This window comes from Schistocerca americana, chromosome 1 (assembly GCF_021461395.2).
Source record: "Schistocerca americana isolate TAMUIC-IGC-003095 chromosome 1, iqSchAmer2.1, whole genome shotgun sequence".
NCBI classification, from domain to species: domain Eukaryota; kingdom Metazoa; phylum Arthropoda; class Insecta; order Orthoptera; family Acrididae; genus Schistocerca; species Schistocerca americana.
Window position 1 is genome coordinate 1182237984 of NC_060119.1, and position 24016 is coordinate 1182261999.

A 24016-nucleotide genomic window follows, 5' to 3' on the forward strand; every position below is an offset into this window, starting at 1 on the left:
AATATTACACGGTGTCCCACAACAAATTCCGCATTTTTTTCTACCGAAACTGACCAAAAAAAGAATGTAGCCTTACTTACTGAGCGCCCTCATATTTCACAATAGGCCTAAAATTCATTCGTCAGTCGCTCAATAAAGACGGTAAAAATTCATATAAGTCAACATTCGCAGAAAATCTCAAACTCGAGGAACACTCTGTTCCTCCGCCATCTTTGCTTACTATGGAAATTTTTCACATAGTTGACAAGTGCTTTGAAGTTGAAACGTCCCCTTAGAAAAATTATACAGGACTGTGCTTAACGTGACACACAATATTTTTAGCGCAACGCAGTCTGACTTTAAAAATCCCTACAAAATAATGGCCCTGACTAACATTAATCTATACCTTTCACAAATCACTTACCTCACCAAAAATCTTCGTTACTCGAACTACTGCAAAACAGCGAGCGCCACTACTGCCAGCTAAATAAAAGATTCAAACTACGGAAGGCACTAACTACTGATAGGCATAGTTAGGAAATGAAAGATTTTAGTAGAAAACAAACAATGTATTTACCTTAATAGTGTTGAAAAATCATAATATACATAACAGATCATGACATCCAGTCTTACAAATTTCCAAACTCCGCCATCTCTCTCCCCACGTCCACCACTGCTGGCGGCTCACCTCCAACTGCGCAACGCTACGCGCTGTTAACAGCCCAGCTGCCCAACACTACAATGGCAGACAACAATGCAAACCAGCCACAGCTTGCACACAGCACAGCCAGTGATTCTCACACAGAGCGCTACGTGGCGTTACCAATAAGAAAACCTAAACAGCCTACTTACAAAGTGTTCAAAATGCAGCGCCGGAAAAAACATGCAACACGATCAAGGACTACGTTCAGTGGCACCAGGTTACAGTTAGTGCGTACTGAGGGGGTTGTAGTGTTAGTGATTCATTTGGCTGGGTCATCGGCAATCAGGAGGAGCTCGTGAGGTCTGTCTGTACGCCCTCTATTTTGAGTCTGCAGACAGAAACTGTGCTGAGTATATATAGTTGAGAAGTATTAGAAACATTCATTCTAGAGTTCAGCCATACCCCAACGATGAGTATCTACTGCCGTTGAACAACTTCAGCCACTTAAACGGGATTTCCCTGTGTGCCTGCGGAATGCTGGATGGATTGCTGCACATCTGGGCACATTGTATCAGTGTTGTAAACCTAATGTGTGGCGTAAACCTAATGCCTGTCCATACTGCATTCGCCCATCACAGACAGGTCCCACCCAGTCTTCATGGTGTGGGAGGACATCAGTTACAACTCGCGGTCATATTTGGTGTTCATGCAGTGTAAAGTAACCAGTACCCGCTACGCTGCTTAGGCTCTTTTCCCCCGAGTTACTGTTATTCCTTCTAAAGGAAGATGACGTTATTTTTAGCTATACGATGCACGTTCACATTCGGCTAGTGCAGCGCATCGTGCTCTGCATGCTTACAACAACTGTTCTGGCCAGCAATGTGGTGTCACCGCCAGACACCACACTTGCTAGGTGGTAGCCTTTAAATTGGCCGCGGTCTGTTAGTATACGTCGGACCCGCGTGTCGCCACTATCAGTGATTTCAGACCGAGCGCCGCCACACGGCAGGTCTAGAGAGACTTCCTAGCACTCGCCCCAGTTGTACAGCCGACTTTGGTAGCGATGGTTCGCTGACAAAATACGCTCTCATTTTCCGAGACGATAGTTAGCATAGCCTTTACTACGACCTAGCAAGGCGCCATTACCAGTTGCTATTGATGCTGTAAAACATGTACCGTCAAGAGCGATGTTCACCAATTATGGATTAAAGTTAAGTATTCCAGCAGCTACGTACGTTTTTTGTTTTCTCATTTCCTCGACCTGTTCCAGACCTCATGCCAGCCTGCGTGAGCTAAAACGCGGACCTTTCGGCTTCCTCTCATAGCGGGTTGGCTGTCTTGCCAATCCACAACAAGCAAGAACATAGATCTGTCGTCAATTGAACATGTATGGGACATGGTGAAGCAGGAACTTACTCGTTCTCCAGAGCCTGCTGAAACCTTTGCCGATTTGCAATAAGAGTTGCTAGATGCTTGGGACAGTCTATCGCAGGAGGCCATTCGGCACATTTGTGATCGTTTGCACGTGAGAAGACACATTTGCGGTGTCAGCAGTTGGCGGTACACTGTGTAATGATGTGACTATTTGACCACCCCTTACTGTAACGTGTGTGTTTCATTTGGTCTGAATCTGTTACCATAAATTCCTACAACTATGAACTACCTGTCACTTCACTTGTCAATAAAATCGCTTTTTCCTTGAGGGTGTTGCATTTTGATTTTCCGGAAGTGTATGTAGACATTCTTACTTAAATTTATCAGATTTGTTAAACGATCCAGTCGCCATGAAAAATATAAACTGTTTTTACTGTTGTGGCAGCTCTTATAAAATGGTCAAAACTAACCAATTTCTTTTAGATATTAATGTCATCAATAGTTAATGTGGAACCATGTGCCATGTTTTTAGTATGTATCACATATAACTTCCTTTATATACCTCAGTTATAGTTTTTGTATGCTTTTCTATATTTTCCTTCCTGCTAGAACAACAACATGAGTATGTACATAAATGTAAATTATCTGTGTTTGTAATTATCATATAGAATGTGTGCATTTTTGGACATATCGTGGCATTATAGTTGAGTGAAGAAGATATTGGATTTGCTACATCAGTGTTAGCCCCTTCAGACCTGAATTTTTTCTGGAGGAGGAAAGATTATTTAGTGCGTGGTAATGTTCTTAAGTGATTTTTTAATGATTTTAGATATTTTTCAAAATATGCTTTGTACACTTGGCTTAATTTTATGACTAAAATAACTAATTGTGAAATATTCTGTATTTTAATAAATAAAATGATCAATAATTACCATGCAGGATAACAATAACAGTATTCAGTTACTCTCTGCAATAGAGCGGACCAAGCCACGTCGTGTATTTTGGTGGTCACGAGCTGCTGCGCACAGTAACATTGACTTGCTGTTATTTTTATAGTAATGTCCAACAGTTGGCAGCAATTGCACATGATGAAAACGTTGTACATTCACAAATGTCTACCTCAGATTTCCATCGGGGAAAAATACTTCTGTTGCAAGTAAGACACAGTAAAACCTAATGTACACAGCTTTAGCCAGAGGGTCTGAAAGGGTTAGACAAATTTTTGTAATACACCTCTTACGCTTGGCATACATGTATGGCCAAGCCCTGAGGTTTCATAATATACCACATTGCGTGTGTTGAAAGCGAAATAAATTTCCTAATTGTGTAGTTGATGACTACTTTTTATTCTCAAAAGTTTTAATTATCTCCTCGAAAAGAATCTATCTACGAACACGAAACGTGGTGATCGATTTGTCACCCTACAATGCTACACATTTTTCCCAAAGATGGATAAAATGCCGGAGACCTTGCGTTTCTACTGTTCAGAAAACGCTCCACCTCCAAAATCATTGCTTCAGTAGTCTGGAACTGCAGTGTTTTCTTCGTACAAGAACTAAGAAGTCAACGGGTTGATAGCCTAAAAGAGCAGCATGAGTTACTCTGAACTTTGCAGATTGAGCACGGATATAGTTATGGTACTAAAGCCACACCTTGGAGAGTGTTTCGTTTTGACGGCCTCCCTAATCTCGACAGGATGTATCTGTAGTATGCTTCTGTGACAATTTGCCCTTCACAAGCATAGTCTGTTTGCACCAAACCTTGATGGGCCTAGAAAACACTCAGAATCACTTTGCCCGATGATTTGGGTCTTCTCTTTCGTCGGTGGTTGTGAATCCACATGTTCCTATTGTTTGGTTCCGTACTTTCTCCCAGCGAGGCTACATTTCCGCTGCTGCGTCGGTTTCGCGTGATTCCTGAACAATGTGCTGCGACTTCCGACGTATTCGGAATGTCGAGCAAGAACGAACGTAAAATCTCCGAGACTGACCATATTTTATAGAGGCTCGAAATTTAGTGCGGACATCAGTGCGAGATGCTTATAACAGTTTCCATAAACGACTCTTTATATCGAAACATGGTATATAATGTAAAAAGATTCGGGTCGTACGGGAAATATGCTAGCGGCAAAACACAGTCAATGCTTTCCGTAAGCAATAGCAATGGAAATGCTATCGACGACAGAGATGCGAAGCAGTGTTACTGAACATAGCCTTTCGAAATTCCAGAATTCGACTCAAGACCAGCTCACAACATGAGTAAGTTAGAAGTAGATATCCTAGAAGAAGTGAACCAACTTAAATCACTTAATAAAAGCAAGTCTCCTGGTCAAGACTGGGTACTAATTAGGTTCCTTTCAGAGTATGCTGATGCAATAGCTCCGTACTTAACAGTCATATACAACCGCTTGCTCGACGAATGACTGGAAAGTTGCACAGGTCACACCAATATTCAAGAAATGTAGTAGGAGTAATCCACTAAATTACAGGCACATATCGTTAACGTCCATATGCAGTAGGATTTTGGAACATATATTGTGTTCGAACATTATGAATTACTTCGAAGAGAATGGTCTATTGACACACAGTCAACATGGGTTTAGAAAACATCGTTCCTGTGTAACACAACTAGCTGTTTAGACACACGAAGTGTTGCTATTGACAAGGGAGTTCAAATTGATTCCGTATTTCTAGTTTTCCAAAAGGCTTTTGACACTTTACCACACAAGCGGCTTGTAGCGAAATAGCATGCTTATGGAATATCGTCTCAGTTATGAGACTGGATTCGTGATTTCCCGTCAGAGAGATCATAATTCGTAGTAATTTACGGAAAGTCATCGAGTAAAACGCAAGTGATTTCTGGCGTTCCCCAAGGTAGTGTTATAGGCCCTCTGCTGTTTCTTATCCATATAAACGATTTAGGAGACAATCTGAGCAGCTGTCTTACGTTGTTTGCAGATGATGCTGTCGTTTATCGTCTAGTAAACTCATCAGAAGATCAAACAAAATGCAAAACGATTTAGAAAAGATATCTGAATGGTGCTAAATTTGGCAATTGAAGCCACCTAAAGAAAAATGTGAAGTCATCCACATGAGTCCTCATCCGTTAAATGGTTACACGATAGATCAGTCTAATCTAAAGGCCGCAAATTCAACTAAATACCTAGGAAATACAGTTACGAATAATTTAAATTGGAAAAAACACATAGAAAATGTTGTGGGGAAGGCAAACCAAAGACTGTGTTTCATTCGCAGAATACTTAAAAGACGCAGCAGATCTACTAAAGAGACTCGCTACACTAAGCTTGTCCGTCCTCTTTTGGAGTACTGCTGCGCGTTCTGGGATCCTTACCAGACAGGATTAACGGAATACATCGAGAAAATTCAACGAAGAGCAGCACGTTTTGAATTATCGCGATGTAGGTGAGAGAGTGTCACGGACATGATACAGGATTTAGGATGGACACCATTAAAAGAAAGGCGTTTATCGTTGCGGCGGAATCTTCTCACGAAATTGCAATCGCCAACTTTCTCCTCCGAATGCGGAAATATTTAGTTGACGCCGACCTACATAGGGAGGAACGATCATCATGATAAAATAAGGGAAATCGGAGCTCGCACGGAAAGATATAGATGTCTTTTTTTCCGCACGCTTTTCGAGTCTGGAACAATAGAGAATGTTTGTGAAGGTAGTTCGATGAACCATGTGCCAGGCTCTTAAATGTGCTTTTCCAGAGTATCCATGTAGGTCTAGATGAAGATGTAGAAGATTTTGAAAACACATCCATGACGCATTTTCACTTTTGCCACTATCACCTTGATTGTGACAAGGCGATCTTCGACCACCAGGACGTCGTCTTGTGATTCCCAGTTTATCGCAGAGAGTTGCTCAGCCACTTTGTTCTGTGTCATTCATACCTGTCCGACCATAGCGTCTAAGCAAACTAACCACTGTGTCGTATCACGGTATAAATTTTCATCAACTTCCTCCAGTTCAGCATGGTCTGTTTCAGCGTTTTTTTTTCTTTTTTTTGGTCATCAGTCTACTGACTGCACTTGCAACCTACGTCCTCAATTATTTGCTTGACGTATGCCAATCTCTGTCTTCCTCTACAGTTTTTGCCCTCTACAGCTCCCCTCTAGTACCAGGGAAGTCATTCCCTCATGTCTTAGCAGGTGTCCTATCATGCTGTCCCTTCTCCTTATCAGTGTTTTCCACATATTCCTTTCCTCTCCGATTCTGCGTAGAACCTCCTCATTCCTTACCTTATCAGTCCACCTAATTTTCAACATTCGTCTATAGACCACATCTCAAATGCTTCGATTCTCTTCTGTTCCGGTTTTCCCACAGTCCATGTTTCACTACCATACAATGCAGTACTCCAGACGTACATCCTCAGAAATTTCTTCCTCAAATTAAGGCCGGTATTTGATATTAGTAGACTTCTCTTGGCCAGAAATGCCTTTTTTGCCATAGCGAGTCTGCTTTTGATGTCCTCCTTGCTCCGTCCGTCATTGGTTATTTTACTTCCTAGGTAGCAGAATTCCTTAATTTCATTGACTTCGTAACCATCAATCCTGATGTTCAGTTTCTCGCAGTTCTCATTTCTCCTACTTCTCATTAACTTCGTCTTTCTCCGATTTACTCTCAACCCATACTGTGTACTCATTAGACTGTTCATTCCGTTCAGCAGGTCATTTAATTCTTCTTCACTTTCACTCAGGATAGCAATGTTATCAGCGAATCGTATCATTGATATCCTTTCACCTTGTATTTTAATTCCACTCCTGAACCTTTCTTTTATTTCCAACATTGCTTCCTCGATGTACAGATTGAAGAGTAGGGGCGAAAGGCTACAGCCTTGTCTTACACCCTTCTTAATGCGAGCACTTCGTTCTTGATCGTCCACTCTTATTATTCCCTCTTGGTTGTTGTACATATTGTATATGACCCGTCTCTCCCTATAGCTTACCCCTACTTTTTTCAGAATCTCGAACAGCTTGCACCATTTTATATTGTCGAACGCTTTTTCCAGGTCGAAAAATCCTATGAAAGTGTCTTGATTTTTCTTTAGCCTTGCTTCCATTACTAGCCGTAACGTGAGAATCGCCTCTCTCGTCCCTTTACTTTTCCTAAAGCCAAACTGATCGTCACCTAGCGCATTCTCAATTTTCTTTTCCATTCTTCTGTATATTATTCTTGTAAGCAGCTAAGATGCATGAGCTGTTAAGCTGATTGTGCGATAATCCTCGCACTTGTCAGCTCTTGCCGTCTTCGGAATTGTGAGGATGATGCTTTTCCGAAAGTCAGATGGTATATCGCCAGACTCATATATTCTACACACCAACGTGAATAGTCGTTTTGTTGCCACTTCCCCCAATGATTTTAGAAATTCTGATGGAATGTTATCTATCCCTTCTGCCTTATTTGACCGTAAGTCCTCCAAAGCTCTTTTAAATTCCGATTCTAATACTGGATCCCCTATCTCTTCTAAATCGACTCCTGTTTCTTCTTCTATCACATCAGACAAATCTTCACCCTCATAGAGGCTTTCAATGTATTCTTTCCACCTATCTGCTCTCTCCCCTGCATTTAACAGTGGAATTTCCGTTGCACTCTTAATGTTACCACCGTTGCTTTTAATGTCACCAAAGGTTGTTTTGACTTTCCTGTATGCTGAGTCTGTCCTTCAGACAATCATATCTTTTTCGATGTCTTCATATTTTTCCTGCAGCCATTTCGTCTTAGCTTCCCTGCACTTCCTATTTATTTCATTCCTCAGCGACTTGTATTTCTGTATTCCCGATTTTCCCGGAACATGTTTGTACTTCCTCCTTTCATCAATCAACTGAAGTATTTCTTCTGTTAGCCATGGTTTCCTCGCGGTTACCTTCATTGTACCTATGTTTTCCTTCCCAAATTTTGTGATGGCCCTTTTTAGAGATGTCCATTCCTCTTCAACTGCACTGCCTACTGCGCTATTACTTATTGCTGTATCTATAGCGTTAGAGAACTTCAAACGTATCTCGTCATTCCTTAGTACTTCCGTATCCCACTTCTTTGCGTATTGATTCTTCCTGACTAATGTCTTGGACTTCAGCCTACTCTTCATCACTACTATATTGTGATCTGAGTCTATATCTGCTCCTGGGTACGCCTTACAGTCCAGTATCTGATTTCGGAATCTCTGTCTGACCATGATGTAATCTAATTGAAATCTTCCCGTATCTCCCGGCCTTTTCCAAGTATACCTCCTCCTCTTGTGATTCTTGAACAGGGTATTCGGTATTACTAGCTGAAACTTGTTACAGAACTCAATTAGTCTTTCTCCTCTTTCATTCCTTGTCCCAAGCCCACATTCTCCTGTAACCTTTTCTTCTACTCCTTCCCCTACAACTGCATTCCATTTCAGCGTATTACCATTCAAATATAGAAAACGAATAAGGGCACTTTCTCAAAGAAAAGAACCATTTCGATATGAGTCCTCTAGCGGCGTGCCACGGTACTACACCGAAGGGGTTTCATTGAGTAGCATGACTGAAGGCAAGTGCCTGCAAACAAACAAATTACACTCTAAGGAAAAAAGGCGACACACCAGGAAGGAATTATCCGAACGGGACCGAAATCGGTAGCTGTGATATACGTGTACACATAAGCAAATGGCAGCAGTTTCAGAATAATTCGATGATTTATTCGGCAGAGACAGCTTCACAAACTGAGCAAGTCAGTGTAGCGTTGTTCCACTTCTGGCCCTTATTCAAGTAGTTATTCGGCTTGTCATTGATTGATAGCGTCGTAGAATGTCGGCCTGAGGGATACTGTGCCAAATTCTCCCCAACTGGCGTGTCAGATGGTCAAAATGCCTTGTTGGTTGGATAGCCCTGCTCATAATGACCCAGACGTTCTCAATTCGGGAGAGATCTGGCGTCCTTGCTGGCCTAGGTAGGGTTTTGCGAGCACGAAGACAATCAGTAGAAACTGATGAATGTGAGCTCAGGAGCGTCGTGGTCCAGTGGTTACTGTGAGCAGCTGCGGAACGAGAGGTCCTTAGTTCAAGGCCCCCCTCGACTGAAATTTTTACTTTCTTTATTTTCGCAAAGTTATGATCTGTCCGTTCGTTCATTCACGTCTCTGTTCACTGTAATAAGTTTAGTGTCTGTGTTTTGCGACCGCACAGTAAAACCGTGCGATTAGTAGACGAAAGGACGTGCCTCTCCAATGGGAACCGAAAACATTTGATCGCAAGGTCATAGGTCAACCGATTCCTCCACAGGAAAACACGTCTGATATATTCTATACGACACTGGTGACGGCATGTGCGTCACATGACAGGAATATGTTGTCGGCCCACCTAACTTGTACACGTAGCGAATGCGTAAAAAGATTCTTCTACCTTGCCCCATTTAGGTTTTCTTGTGGATGTGATAATCACTCCCAAAAAAGTGATGAAAACAAAAGAGTTTGTCACATAAAATGAAAATAAAAAGTTAAACTTTTCACCCGAGGGAAGACTTGAACCTAGGACCTCACGTTCCGTAGCTGCTCTCGCTAACCACGGGACGACGGCGCTCCTTGACTCACAGTGTCCTTGATGTTGCCTACCTTCGGATGGACTACTCAGTTTGTATATTTTACTAATTTTTTTCATAGTTCCACACAACTTCTTCCTGTTTTCTCGATTGATCTGTGTTCAGTTTTTCAAGGCCTGTCCACTGTGCCAACTTATAACTAAATCTGAGGGGGGTGCGATGGGAAGGTTCCCTTGTGAGGTGTAAGCCTAGAAAGGATTTCCATGAAGGACAACAAAACGGAGTGTAGCATAACGTGTTCTGTAAGGGCGCCGGGGATGACAACCAAAGGAGTCCTGCCAGAAAATGAAATGGCATCTCAGACCATCGTTCTTGGCTGTCTGGCGGAATGGCGGGAGACCGTGAGGTTGGTATCCCACCATTGTCCGGAGCATCCCCGGGCACGTCTTCGCTCTGGAATCTCATTGACTGCAGTAGAACTGTCTTCAGTAACGAGTTAGGCTTCGAACACAGTCCCGATGGCCATTTACAATCAGCGCAATGTAGTTTTTTTATGTTTGTACGTAATACTTTGACATCTTACATGCCGATGTGTGGTGATCTTCGTATTGGTGGGAAGTGCATATGCAATGTGAAGCGATTTGTAACACACATGAATAATGCGTTGTAGAAATTCAAACACATAAGATACGAGCATAAGAGCGTAGCTCTGTCGAAACCGATCATCCAATAAAATGCCTTTTTAACGATTTTCGCTTGTTTTCTTCAGTTACCAACACAGTAAGTCAAGTATTACTGTTACAGACTGTGTATATGTATTGAGGCAGTGAAGTTCACAGCGCAAATACCGGAATTATATTTAGCCAGTATTTGAGAATGACAGCTCTTAATGACTTGCAGCAAACTTTATGCCTAATTTCAAACCTTTGCTCACACCTCCGACAAAATGAGGAAAGGAAAGTATACTACATTTGCGCTATTTGTGCAGTAATACTGCCGCATCAGGCACGACGCTGTAATTTGTTTCTTCTTTACTGCTAACTGTTCTGCAACACACTTGGCAGACAGTGTCCATATGTAGCACTGAATGCACCTGCAGAATTAATTTATTGTACGACACATGGTTCACGAGGTATGACGTCATAAATATTGTGAAGTGTGAAAAATGTAGAGCAAATTACGCAGAACATATGCATCCGGTGTTTGATAATGAGAGCACACAGGGACTTAAAAAAACTTTAAAAATTTCATCTACATCTACATCATACTCCACAAGCCACCTAATGGTGTGTGGCGGACGGTACTTTCGGTTCCACTATCAGATCCTCCAACCCTGTTCCACTAGCGAATAGTGCGTGGGAAGAATGATTGCCGGTAAGCCTCTGTATTGGCTCAAATTTCTCGAATTTTCTCGTCGTGGCCAATACGCGAAATGTATATGGGGGGAAGTAATGTGTTGTCTGACTCCTCCTGAAAAGTGCTCTCCCGAAAATTGAATAATACGTCTATCCGCGATGCACAACGTCTAACTCTGCCAGTGGAGTTTGTTTAGCATCTCCGTAACGCTCTCTCGCCAGCTAAACGATCCCGTGGCGAAATGCGCCGCTCTTCGTTGGATCTTCTCTATCTCCTTATCAGTCCTACCTGATAGTGACCCGAGATACGTGAACAATACTCAAGAACAGTGCGAGCAAGCGCCTTAGCAACTTCTTTCGTGGATGAGTTACATTTCCTTAAGATTCTTCCGATGAATCTGAGTCTTGTGTCTGCTTTTCGCACTATTGTTTTGTATGGTCATTCTACTTAATGTCGCTCTGGATAGTTACACCTATATATTTTACGGCAGACGCTTTCTCCATCTGTTTGTCATCAATAGTGTATCTGTACCGAATGGATTTCTTTTCCTATGTATGCGCACTACATTACATTTATTTACCTTCAGGGTCAACTGCCAGAGTCTGCACCATTCATCAATTTTCTGCGGGTCCTTCTGCAAATTCTTACTATCTTCTGTCGTTGCTACTTTGGTATAGACAACTGCATCATCTGCGAATAGCCTTAAAGAGCATCTGGCGCTATTAGATCATTTATATATATCGCGAACAGTAACGGTCCTATCACGCGTCACTGTGGTACTCCGGATATTACGTTTACCTCTGCCGATTTAGTTCCGTTAAGACCGGCGTGTTTTCTATCTGCAAGGAAGTCTTGAATCCAATCGCAGGTCTACTCCGATACTCTGTAAGCTCGTATTATTTTCGTTAAACGGCAATGCGGGACAGTGTCAAATGCCTTACTGAAATCAAGGAACACGGCATCAGCCTGAGTGCCGTTGTCCGCTGCGCTGTGGATCTCATGGAGGAACAGAGCGAGCTGAGTTTTGCAGGATCTCTGTTTGCGGAATCCGTGTTGATTTTTATAGAGGAGATGTTCATTTTCCGAAAACGTCATAATTCATGAGCATAAAACATGTTCCATAATTCTACAACAGATTGACATCAACGATGTTGTTGTTGTTGTTGTTGTTGTGGTCTTCAGTCCTGAGACTGGTTTGATGCAGCTCTCCATGCTACTCTATCCTGTGCAAGCTTCTTCTTCTCCCAGTACCTACTGCAACCTACATCCTTCTGAATCTGCTTAGTGTATTCATCTTTGGTCTCCCTCTACGATTTTTACCCTCCACGCTGCCCTCCAATGCTAAATTTGTGATCCCTTGATGCCTCAAAACATGTCCTACCAACCGATCCCTTCTTCTGGTCAAGATGGGCCACAAACTTCTCTTCTCCCCAATCCTATTCAATACCTCCTCATTAGTTACGTGATCTACCCACCTTATCTTCAGCATTCTTCTGTAGCACCACATTTCGAAAGCTTCTATTCTCTTCTTGTCCAAACTGGTTATCGTCCATGTTTCACTTCCATACATGGCTACACTCCATACAAATACTTTCAGAAACGACTTCCTGACACTTAAATCTATACTCGATGTTAACAAATTTCTCTTCTTCAGAAAGGATTTCCTTGCCATTGCCAGTCTACATTTTATATCCTCTCTACTTCGACCATCACCAGTTATTTTACTCCCTAAATAGCAACACTCCTTTACTACTTTAAGTGTCTCATTTCCTAATCTAATCCCCTCAGCATCACCCGATTTAATTTGACTACATTCCATTATCCTCGTTTTGCTTTTGTTGATGTTCATCTTATATCCTCCTTTCAAGACACTGTCCATTCCGTTCAACTGCTCTTCCAAGTCCTTTGCTGTCTCTGACAGAATTACAATGTCATCGGCGAACCTCAAAGTTTTTACTTCTTCTCCATGAATTTTAATACCTACTCCGAATTTTTCTTTTGTTTCCTTTACTGCTTGCTCAATATACAGATTGAATAACATCGGGGAGAGGCTACAACCCTGTCTCACTCCTTTCCCAACCACTGCTTCCCTTTCATGCCCCTCGACTCTTATAACTGCCATCTGGTTTCTGTACAAATTGTAAATAGCCTTTCGCTCCCTGTATTTTACCCCTGCCACCTTCAGAATTTGAAAGAGAGTATTCCAGTTAACGTTGTCAAAAGCTTTCTCTAAGTCTTTCTCTTGTCAGTCTTTCCATATATTCACATCAACGATATAGGTCTATAATTGTGTGGATCTGTCTTACGTCCTTCTTAAAAACGGGAATGACCTGCGCTTTTTTCCAGTCGTTAGGCACCTTTCGTTGCTCAAGTGATCTACGATAAATTACTCCTAGAAAGGGAGCAAGTTCTTTCACATATTCTTCATAGAATCTTATAGGTATCACATCTGGTCCTGAAGCCTTTTCACTACTAAGCGACTCTAGTTGTTTTTCAATTCCGCGATCGGCTATCTCAATATCTGCCATTTCGGCGTTCGCACGACGATTGAAAGGAGGGATAGTGTTACGATCTTCCGCGGTGGAACGACTTCGGAAGGCCGAATTCAGTATTTCCGCCTTCTCTCTGTTATCTTTCGTTTCGGTGCCGGCGTGGTCGCTGAGAGAATGAGTAGATGATTTTGACCCACTTACTGATTTTACATGACCAAAATCTCTTAGAGGTTTTACTCGGGTCGGTTGACAACGGCTTACTTTCGAAATCATTGAACGCTTCTCTCATTGCTCTCCTTACGCTCATTTTCGCTACGTTCAGCTTTTGTTTGTCAGCTACGTTTTTACTTCTCTTGAATCTGAGATGAAGTGCTCTTTTTTTACGTAGCGCTTTTCTAACACCGCTATTAAACCATGGTGGATCTGTCCAATCCCTTAAAACCTTACTCGGAACATTCTTGTCTATGGCATATTGAACCATTCCTATGAATGTTTTCCATTTGTTCTCCACATCTTCGTCCTCATCACCGAATCTTTGATGCTGACTGCTGACATATTCTGAAATTTCTATCCTGTCACCCTTACTGAGCATGTATATCTCCCCACCTTTCTCAAAATTCCTTGTAGGACCCGTTGTGATAGACGCTGTCACAGCCTTATGATTACTGATACCCTCCTCTACGTTAACTGATTCGGTAAGTTGAGGTCTGTTTGTTGCCAGGAGGCCTAAGACGTTACCCTCACTAGTTGGTTCTCTAACTATCTGCTCAAGGTAATTTTCGCACAAGACATTCAGAACGGTGCCACGTGATTCCCTGTCTCTGGCAGTAAACACCATTTTTGACTAACCTAGCCTTATGATAAACATTCCAGTCGATACTAATTCTGGGACCTGTACTTGGATGCTCCTGCAGTTTACTAAAATCGTATTAATCTCTTCTATCTCTGATCTGCGAGGACCAAGACTCTCTGAGGTTGTTGTGGCTCATTTAACTGGAAAATCGTATTTGCTTCCAAGGGAGGGGTTCTCGAACCTAAAAAAGCCCCATGTGCACGCCACACCTACTCCGCTACCCTGGTAGCCGCTTCCTGCGTGTAGTGCACCCGTGACCTATTAAGGGGAACCCTACAGTTCTGCACCCGATAGCGAAGGTCGAGAAATTCGCATCCGATACCGTCGCAGAGCCGTCTCGGCCTCTGGTTTAGACCTTCCACTCTGCTCCAAACAAAAGGACCGCGATCAACCCAGGGTATGTTGCTACAAGTAGACAGCTTAGCCTGCACCCCGCGTGCTTTACTAGTTGCCGTCACCAAATCAGCCAGCCGCCGAAAGGAGCCGAGGATGGTCTCAGAACCCAAGCAGCAGGCGTCATTCGTGCCGACATGTGCCACTACATGCAGCCGGTTGCACCCAGTGCGCTCGATATCCGCCGGCAGGGCCTCCTCCACATCGCGGATGAGACCTCCCAGCAAACATACCGAATGCACACTGGAATTCTTTCTCGCCTAGCCTGCTATCTCCCGCAGGGGCTCCATCATTCGCCTAACGGCACCGGAGCTCCCAATGACTAGCATACCCACCCTCTGTACTTGTCCGGACCGGGCAGGAAAAATGACCGCTGGCCCAACAGGAGACACATCCCGTGCTGGCTCAAAGCTATCGTCAACACTGGGAAGCACCTCGTACCTGTTACTAAGACGTAGAGAGCCAGCCGCGCGACCTGCTCGCTATTTCACCTTCCGTCCAGTGACACGCGAACACACCACTGTCTGCTACCCACTCTGGAGTGAGGACGGACCAGTCAGATGTAGCGTATCGGAAGCCGCAGTGACGTCCGGGCAACCAGGGGGTTCCAGTGACACCTAAGGTGTCGCAGGTCTCGTGACTGGCGCCTCTACGTCACCGCAACTTTGAGCATTAGCTATAAGCTTGTCGATCGTAGCTGCCGCAGCTTCCAGCTGTTTACGCACAGCAGCCAACTCTCTTTGTGTCCGCTCACAACAAGCTCAGTCCCTAGCCATATCGTGCTGTGAATAAAACAGATATAAGGTCTCAAATGGAGCTACCGAGTTTGAAAATATACCGACGGAGAAGAAAGTAACACTAAAAGTTGGTGTGCAGATTTCTCACTGAACTCTGAGACAGCAAGCTATTAAACAGAAATAAATTTGTCTACACGGGAAATTTACACTAGGAAGCCGCCCTACACAAGGATATTCTCAAGACTCACGCAAAAACAAAAACTACGATTAATTTTCTAACCACATACGTACAGTTCACTTCTTTGCATAAGCACGTGAACAAAAAACAGGCTAAATTGACTTACAGTTTATCACCCAAGTGCTGCTGCTGCTCTGCTTCGCGTCCTCTCGACTCGGCGGCTGCCGCTACACATTATTCCAGACCTTCTCTTAACTTTCGCATGCTTATATGTTTAACGTGAAATACTTAATACACCAACTCATTTGTCAAGTAATCGAAAGTATGAAGCCTTCTTACAGATGTGAGTACGATTCTTTAAAGAATTGGGGGTTTACTTGTTCTACCCTATTTGGTGACTCCTGCTGATGGCGACGTTAATTTCTGGCGTGACTGGCTTGGTTGTAGTGAAGTAAATACGCTTTTCACGAAATTTCCTTTCAGAGAACCACTTGATAATTTTGTTTCTATCCTCAGCTCATACAAACTGTTTCATTAGCGGTATCAACTTCTTTATCATCAGATTATCTGTTTAAAAAGAAGTAAAAGGAGGGATAGTAGAACTCTAAGAACGTAAGTTAAAAACTCAAACCAACTCTTATATACAGCTGATGTGCGCATGAACACGATACAGAGTAACCTCCCGGGAGAAGGGGTTGGTGTGAGTTTTTCGATGTTCTGCTATTCGCAGATATTTTTCCTTTCACACCGATTATGATGATGATGATAACTTTCTAAGTCGTCGAAACCGGATAACGGAGAAATTTTTGTGAAACGTGGATGGAAATGTGAAAGAAGTTTGTTTACAAGGCAGTCATTGTGTTCCACTTATGGTGTACGCCTAGTCGATGTGCTCTTACAAATTCTTTTAAAAGGTCGGTAAGCATCCTTTTTTTCGCTTTCTTTCTCACAGGATTGTTTAAATCACTTCACAAAATTCAGAATACTGCATTTTTTAGTCATCAGACGCCAATCTTTTCATATCAGAGTATCACTTACAACTTACATCCTCTATTTTTTGCTGGATATATTCCAGTCCTTGTATACTTCTACAGTTTTTACCCTTTACAACTCCCTCTAGTAGCATGGAACTTATTTCCTGATGCCTTAAGACATGTCCTACCACACTGTCCCTTCTTTTTGTCAGTCTTTCCATATATTCACTTCCTGTCCGGTTCTGCGGAGAACGTCCTCATACCTTACCTCATCTGTCCACCTGATTTCCAACATTCGTCTGTAGCACCACATGTCAGATGCTTCGATTCTCTTCTGTTCTGATTTTCCCACAGTCAATGCTGTGCCCCAGACGTACATTCTCAAAAATTTCTTCCTCAGATTAAGGCCTATGTTTGATACTAGTAGACTGCTCTTAGCCAGGAATGTTCTTTCTGCCGGGGCTAGTCTGCTTTCGATGTCCTCCTTGCCCCGTCCGTCGTTGGTTGTTTTGCTGCCGATGTAGTCAATTCCTTCACTTTATCTACTTTGTGATCACCAATCTTGATGTTAAGTTTCCCGCTGTTCTCATTACTTTCGTCCTTCTTCCATTTACTTTATATCCATATTGTATACTCATTAGACCATTCCATTCAACAAATCATGTAATTCCTCTCCAGCAATGTCATCAGGGAATCGTATCATTGATATCCCTTCACCTTAAATTTTAATCCCACTCCTGAACCTTTCTTTTATTTCCATCATTGCTTCTTCGATGTACGGGCAAAAGACTACGTCACTGTCTTACTACATATTTAATCCGAGCACTTCGTTCTTGGTCGTCCACTCTTATTATTTCCTCTTGGCCCTTGTACATATAGTATATTTACCCACCTTTCCCTATAGCTTACCCATATTTTTCTCAGAATTTCGAACACTTTGCACCATTCTACTTTGCCGATACTCCGACAATAATTTCTTTTTTGATTTCTTCACATTTTTCATGCTGCCATTTCTTCTTAGCTTCCCTGCACTTCCTATTTATTTCATTCCTCAGCGACTTGTATTTCCGTATTTCTGATTCTCCCGCTCTTACACCCTTTTTAATCCGTGCACCTCGAACTTGGTATTCCACCTTTATAGCTCCCTCTTGGTTATTGTGCATACTCTATATTACCCATCCTTTCCTATAGCTTACCCCTATTTTTCTCAGCATTTTGCACATATTGCACCTTTTTACATTGTCGAACGTTTTCTACATGACTACAAATCGTATGAACGTGCCTCGATTTTTTCTCCTGTCTGGTCGCGATGTTGTTCTTACGCATAGTGTGAACCATCGTGGCTTTCTAGGGGACCTCGCCGATACGCGGCGAGATACCAGCGTCAGGCCAGTGTGAAGCCCTTGTGACAGCCGCTATCGACCTCTGAAGGATTTGTCGGTGTAGTCGGAGCCACACAGCGCGCCACGGTCGGCATCAGCGGAAGCGAGAGCGCTATCTCGCCGATAGCGTGTCCACTCAGCTCTGAAGGCGACGCCCTATCTTCCAGTGCCGCTCGCCGGCCGGCCTTGAGATCTACGGCAGAGCATTTGTACCGCGGCTCCGCCCGCCTGCGGGACCGAAATGCTGCGACGCAGTTCCACGTATCTGCGACCTCGAGACACGCGATCGACGTTCTGAGCAGAGCGTCAGCCTCGATAACTCCAGAATCGCGTGCCCCAATCGGCGCACGCTCTCCCGGTTCAAGTAATGTCTCAGAAAATACTAAATTTCACAGATTTATGTCCCTTTTCTTGAATATGGAAGACGCAGAACAGTGTCACAAATAGAATATGCTGCACTATGTAGCCCCAGCCAATATCTATCAAACATTACATCTACGTCTACATCTGCGTCTGCACCTACACTTTGCAGACCATTGTGGAGTGTATAGCAGACGGGTACGTCCCACAGTAGCACGTGCTAGGGTTATTTTCCTGTTGCCTTCACGTATGGAGCGCGGGGAGAACGATCTTATAAATGCGTCCTAGATTCCTGAAATTAATCTTACATTGTTCTCACGATCCCTACGGGAGCTATACTTAGGGGTTTGTAGTACTCACATATTCCTAGAGCCGGTTCTCGAAACTTTGTATGTGGGTTTTCTCGGGATAGTTTACGTGTATTGATGGCGACTCCATGGAGTGCTGTATGCACAACGACCATATATGTTAAATTAAAAGGAAGGTCAGCGTTGGCCGTAATATTGATGTTTTATTGATAGCATAATCGATTTTCAATCACATAGTCATCATCTTCAGTGCTGTGGTGTACAAATTAAACTCAGACACTGGTATCAAGTCATCAGTAACCAGATTTGGTTACGGATTTCAGCTGTTGTCATCAGTCTGTTCGTCATAGCCTACAATTCTCTCAGTGTGCAGTCCTTCCAAAACGACACGTGTCTGTTGTCCTCACCACACTGTTCTCCCGCGTTCGTCTCCTCACCGTTCGTTCTGCAGTCGGCACACTACCTTCAACTGTCTGTGCGATCTGTCTGCGTGCTGCTTCCTAGTCCCACATGCAAATGATCTGACTTTTCTCAGAGTCTAAAAGGTGAGGATAAACTGCAAGTTCACTCACTCTGGACATGCAATATTGTGATCAGCACAGTAACGTTATACACACAGTAGAGCCACCATGTACTAACACCATTCTTCAGCTCTAGGAAGTACTGAAATTAGCTCCGATAAGAATGAAATGATTGTCGGAACGACTGTCTCAGCATATAAAAAAGTCAAAAGAAACTTTGGTGACGTCAACTGCAAGGGCGGTAACATTAAGAATGCAATTTGAATTCCACTGTTAAAGGCAGACGAGAGAGCGGATAGGTGGCAAGAACACACTGTAGATCTTCATGAGGGGGTCGTCTTGTCTGGTAATGTGACGGGAAGAAACAGGAGTCGATAAGGAAGAGATAGGTGATCCACTATTAGAAACGGAATTTAAAAGATCTTTGGACGACTCAAGATCAAAAAAGGCGGAATGGATAGGTCTATTGGAATTTCTCAAATATTTTGGGGAAGTTGCAAACAAAACGATTATTCGCGTTGGTGTGTAGAATGTATCAGTCTGGCGATACACTATCTCACTTTAGGAAAAAAATCTACACAAATCCGAAGACTGCAAGAGCAGACAAGTGCGACAATTATGCACAATCACCTTAACAGCTCAAGCATCCAAGTTCCGAACGAAAATGATATACAAAATAATGGAAAAGAAAATTAATGATGTGTTAGATGCCGATCAGTTTGGCTTTAGGAAAGGCCCCAGAAAGGCAGTTCTGACTTTAAGGTTGATAATGGAAGCTAGACTAAGGAAAAATCAAGACACGTTCACAGGATTTGTCGACTTGGAAAAAGCGTTCGACATCATCAAATGCTGCCCGAGGTTCAAAATTCCGAGCAAAATTAAACTTCCGGGTGAGAGGACATCAGTGACAAGATTCGCTGATGACGTTCCTATCCACAGTGAAAGTGAAGTGGAATTGCAGGATTTGTTGAATGGAAGAACAGTCTAATCAGCACAGAATATGGATTGAGAGTAAGAGTTGAAGAAAGACGAAAGTACGAGAAGAAACTGAAAATCAGAACTGGCGATCACGAAGTGGATGAAGTTAAGGAATTGTGATTCCTGCTCAGCGAAACAACCAATGACGGACGGACCAAGTAGATCATCAAAAGCAGACTAGTACGGGCAAAAGGGCATTCCGGCCGAAAGAAGTCCACTACTATCAAATATAGCCCTTAATTTGAAGAATAAATTTGGAGCACGGCATCCTATGGTAGTGAAACACAGAATGCGTAAAAAGGGGAACAGAAGAGAATCGATGCATTTGAGATTGATGCTACCGAACAATGTTGAAATGTAGGTGCCTGATAAGGTAAGGAATGAGGAGGTTCTGAGAAGAATAGGAGAGGAAAGGAATATATGGAAAACATTGAGAAGAAGGGACTGCATGATATAGTTAAGAAGACATCAGGGAATAACTCCCATGGTACAGCTGTAGAAGAAGACAGAGATTGGAGAACTGTACGTCCAGCGAATTACTGAGGATGTAACTCGCAAGTGCTGCTCTGAGATGGAGCGGTTTGCCACAGGAGAGGAATTTGTGGCTGCCCGCATCAAATCAGTCAGAAGAATCACGAATTAAAAAAAAAATGCAATTTTAATCAACATTTCCCGCAGCTCTGGAAGTACTTGAGTATCAGTTTAATACCGTTAGCTCAACGTCTTCCTGGTGAAACATTCCGCACTCTGTCAGTGAATAACCTAAACGTACACTTCTGTACATCAGCTGCTAGATGTCTTACAGCATATCTCCAAGGTTGCCCTCTTAGTGAGGTAAATGTCAGTATCTCTACTCGAATAGCGAGATCAGCTGCAGATCTGAAACGTAGACAATATGGTTTTTCCAGCTGCGATTGTTTACTGTGATACTACTTCTAATCTACAAGTGATGGCCCACAAAGATAAGTTGTAGAAGACCGATAACCGGAGACCTTTAAATTAACACGGCGGCGCAGAAATGCGCATGTCCGTGAGCGTTGGTGACAATGACATTTTCGAGGTGTCTCCTTGGGAAAAGACTGTACACGGGTGTGGAAAACTAAGGACTAAAGTAACTTTTGCATAAAGTGTCATTGCCAAGTAAAATAGCTCTATGAAACCGGGATCATACATACAAACAACTGTGGTACAGCACATCAATAACTAAAGGAATCCGCTAAGAGACAAACGAAATGACACTTTAATTCAAAGACAATAACTACGCTGAAGACACCATAATTCGGCATGGTCCCCTGGACATTTAGAACGGTAGGACATGGTTCGTAATAGGGTGTGTGATTACCACGGACGGCTATGCACACTCCACGACGTGCTTCTATGCTTGCCACAAGGTTGGTAAGGGTCTGTTACGTTAGGGCGTCCCATTACTCCACGACGGCGGTTGACAATTACTGGAAGATTGTTGGTTCATGCGGATGTGCTGTAATATACCTACCCAACGAATCCCACACGTGCTCGGTGGGGTTTAAGTCGGGGGTACGGGCAGGCCAGTCTATTCGTCGAGTATACTCTCGTTTGATGCGGTCGCGTACTAGAAGCCAAAAAAATGAAGTCGGGGACTAATGCACCACTGAAAAGATACACTTGAAGAAAGAGAACAGAGCCACAATAACGTTGACTAGTGTAATTATTGTCGAGTGGTTTCTTATTCTGGTCTTGGTTGATAATTAACAATGAAATATATGTGATTATTCTTTTATTAAGATTTTTGCATGCTTTTCAACCTTTCTTTGGAAGCATTGCTCATATTTGTGCGTAGTGAAGAGAGTATAGGCCAACGGCCTTGCCGCAGTGGTAACACCGGTTCCCGTCAGATCACCGAAGTTAAGCGCTGTCGGGCTGGGCTGGCACTCAGATGGGTGACCCTCCGGTCTGCTGAGCGCTGTTGGCAAGCGGGATGCACTCAGCCCCTGTGAGGCAAACTGAGGAGTTTCTTGATTGAGAAGTAGCGGCTCCGGTCGCGGAAACTGACATACGGCTGGGAGAGTGGTGTGCTGACCACATGCCCCTCCATACCCGCATCCAATGACGCCTGTAGGCTGAGGATGACACGGCGGCTGGTCGGTACTGTTGCGCCTTCATGGCCTGTTCGGAAGAGTTTAGTTATAGAAGAAAGTGTAACTGAAAGAAAAAAAAAACGAAGTGGACAAAGCATTCATTAGCAATGGGACACAAACTCGGATTTAGGATGGAGACGAAGCAGAAATTTGCAAAACAATTTCCATGAGCCTCTGAGACGAGAGATTGATATTACTGGTTCGATAGGCAAGTATTTTTGGATAACTACAGTCTTACCTTTACGTGAGTTCCTATCTATGCAGGACTCTTCAGTGATACGCCTGCTGAAAGGTAGTTGGCGCTTAAGAACCAGCCACATAACGCCAACCTAAGAGATCCATATTTCCGTCAGAACTCGATTCTAAGAGTTACCGTCTTTTTTTTTTTTTTTTAAGAAAGTCCATTTAGGGTGGCAACACAAGAAAGTTACTTTTTTAGCTGGAATCTAAACTTTAAACGGGCACAGTAATGCCTGCAGCATCACTTTTGTTAGTTTTCTTGAGCAGCTAACATGCAGAATCGACGTATCGATGGACTTTTTGTTCTGCACCATCCTGGTGAAAATTTTGTAGTGAGAGATCACACCAAGTAGTAAAACCGTGTAATGTAGAGCGTGGCGATTTCCATAAATTACGTAGATATACACTGACGGAAAAAAATCGCAACACCAAGCAGGAAAAGTGCAGGATAAACGAAAGTTAGTAGACATTTTTCTACATCTGAAAGATGATATCTGTTCAGATTTCGAACCAGTCGTTTAAGAGCGGCAGAAGTAGCGCCATTATGAGGGTGCAAGTCACGTTCGCTTTAAATACGGGCTGTAACGGTCGCGAGCGTTAGGGATTGGACGTACTGAGTTGATGTTAGTCAAGAATGCCTTTAAGGCGACGATGACGCCAGTATAAACAGCTGACCGATTTTGGACGAGGTCGTGTAGTAGGGCTACGAGAAGCTGGATGTTCCTTCCGCGATACTGCAAAAAGATTTGGCAGGAATGTAACCACTGTACATGATTGCTGGGAGAGCTGGTCACGGGAAGGTACGGTCGCAAGAAGGCTAGGCTCCGGTCGGCCACGTGGCATTACCGAGCGAAATGACCTTTGCGTTTTTTTAAATTTATTTATTTTTGAACATAACGCCGTTACAACAATGCATGAACAGAAAAATGTAATTGTTAATGGCTGGTCAATATTTCACATAGTCGAAATTTAAGAACAGAAATAAATACAACTGAAATGTGTGACAAATTATTCACAGAGAGCAGAGAGCTTTCCGTAACAATTCTAAAAAATAAAAATAAAAATTTAAAAAAATAAAATAAAAAAAACAGTATGAGTTGTGAAATCTAATCATAGGTTGAAATAAGTGTATCAGGTAAGAAACTAAGAAAAAATGAAAAACTCAAATGAGAAAAGAGAAGCAAAAGGGATACTTCTAGGGAAAGTATTCACTGTAAGTGAAGCGCCCTCTGATATCCGTACAGTAACGCAACCGATAAAGTGTTGGCAAAATGTTGTCGGTACTGCGGTGATCGTTGCAATCGTTGACGACATTCCCACAACTAGGGCATGTATTGCACGGCGTCACTGAGTTGCAAACTCAAAAATGGCGGAGGCAGTGTGTCCCAGTAGCCAGGTACGTCGTTGCACTTTGTTTATGGTTGCAGGTTAAGGTCAGGAAGGATAATCCACATTGGTGCAGTCTGGTTGATAAGCCCCACCATCAGTCGGCATAACTCCCCTACTCCCCACACGTAGCGGCACGCTACACGATGGTCTCTGGTGTCGGCAGCTCCACACTGGCTGCACTCGTTCATCTGGCTGAGTTTGGCGTAAGGCTCT

General features: G+C 43.1%; 1 pseudogene; it reads left to right on the forward strand.

Annotated features, from left to right (window-relative positions):
* Positions 1 to 21890: 21890 nt before the first annotated feature.
* Positions 21891 to 22008, forward strand: LOC124559929 (annotated as a pseudogene).
* The last annotated feature ends 2008 nt before the right edge of the window (positions 22009 to 24016 follow it).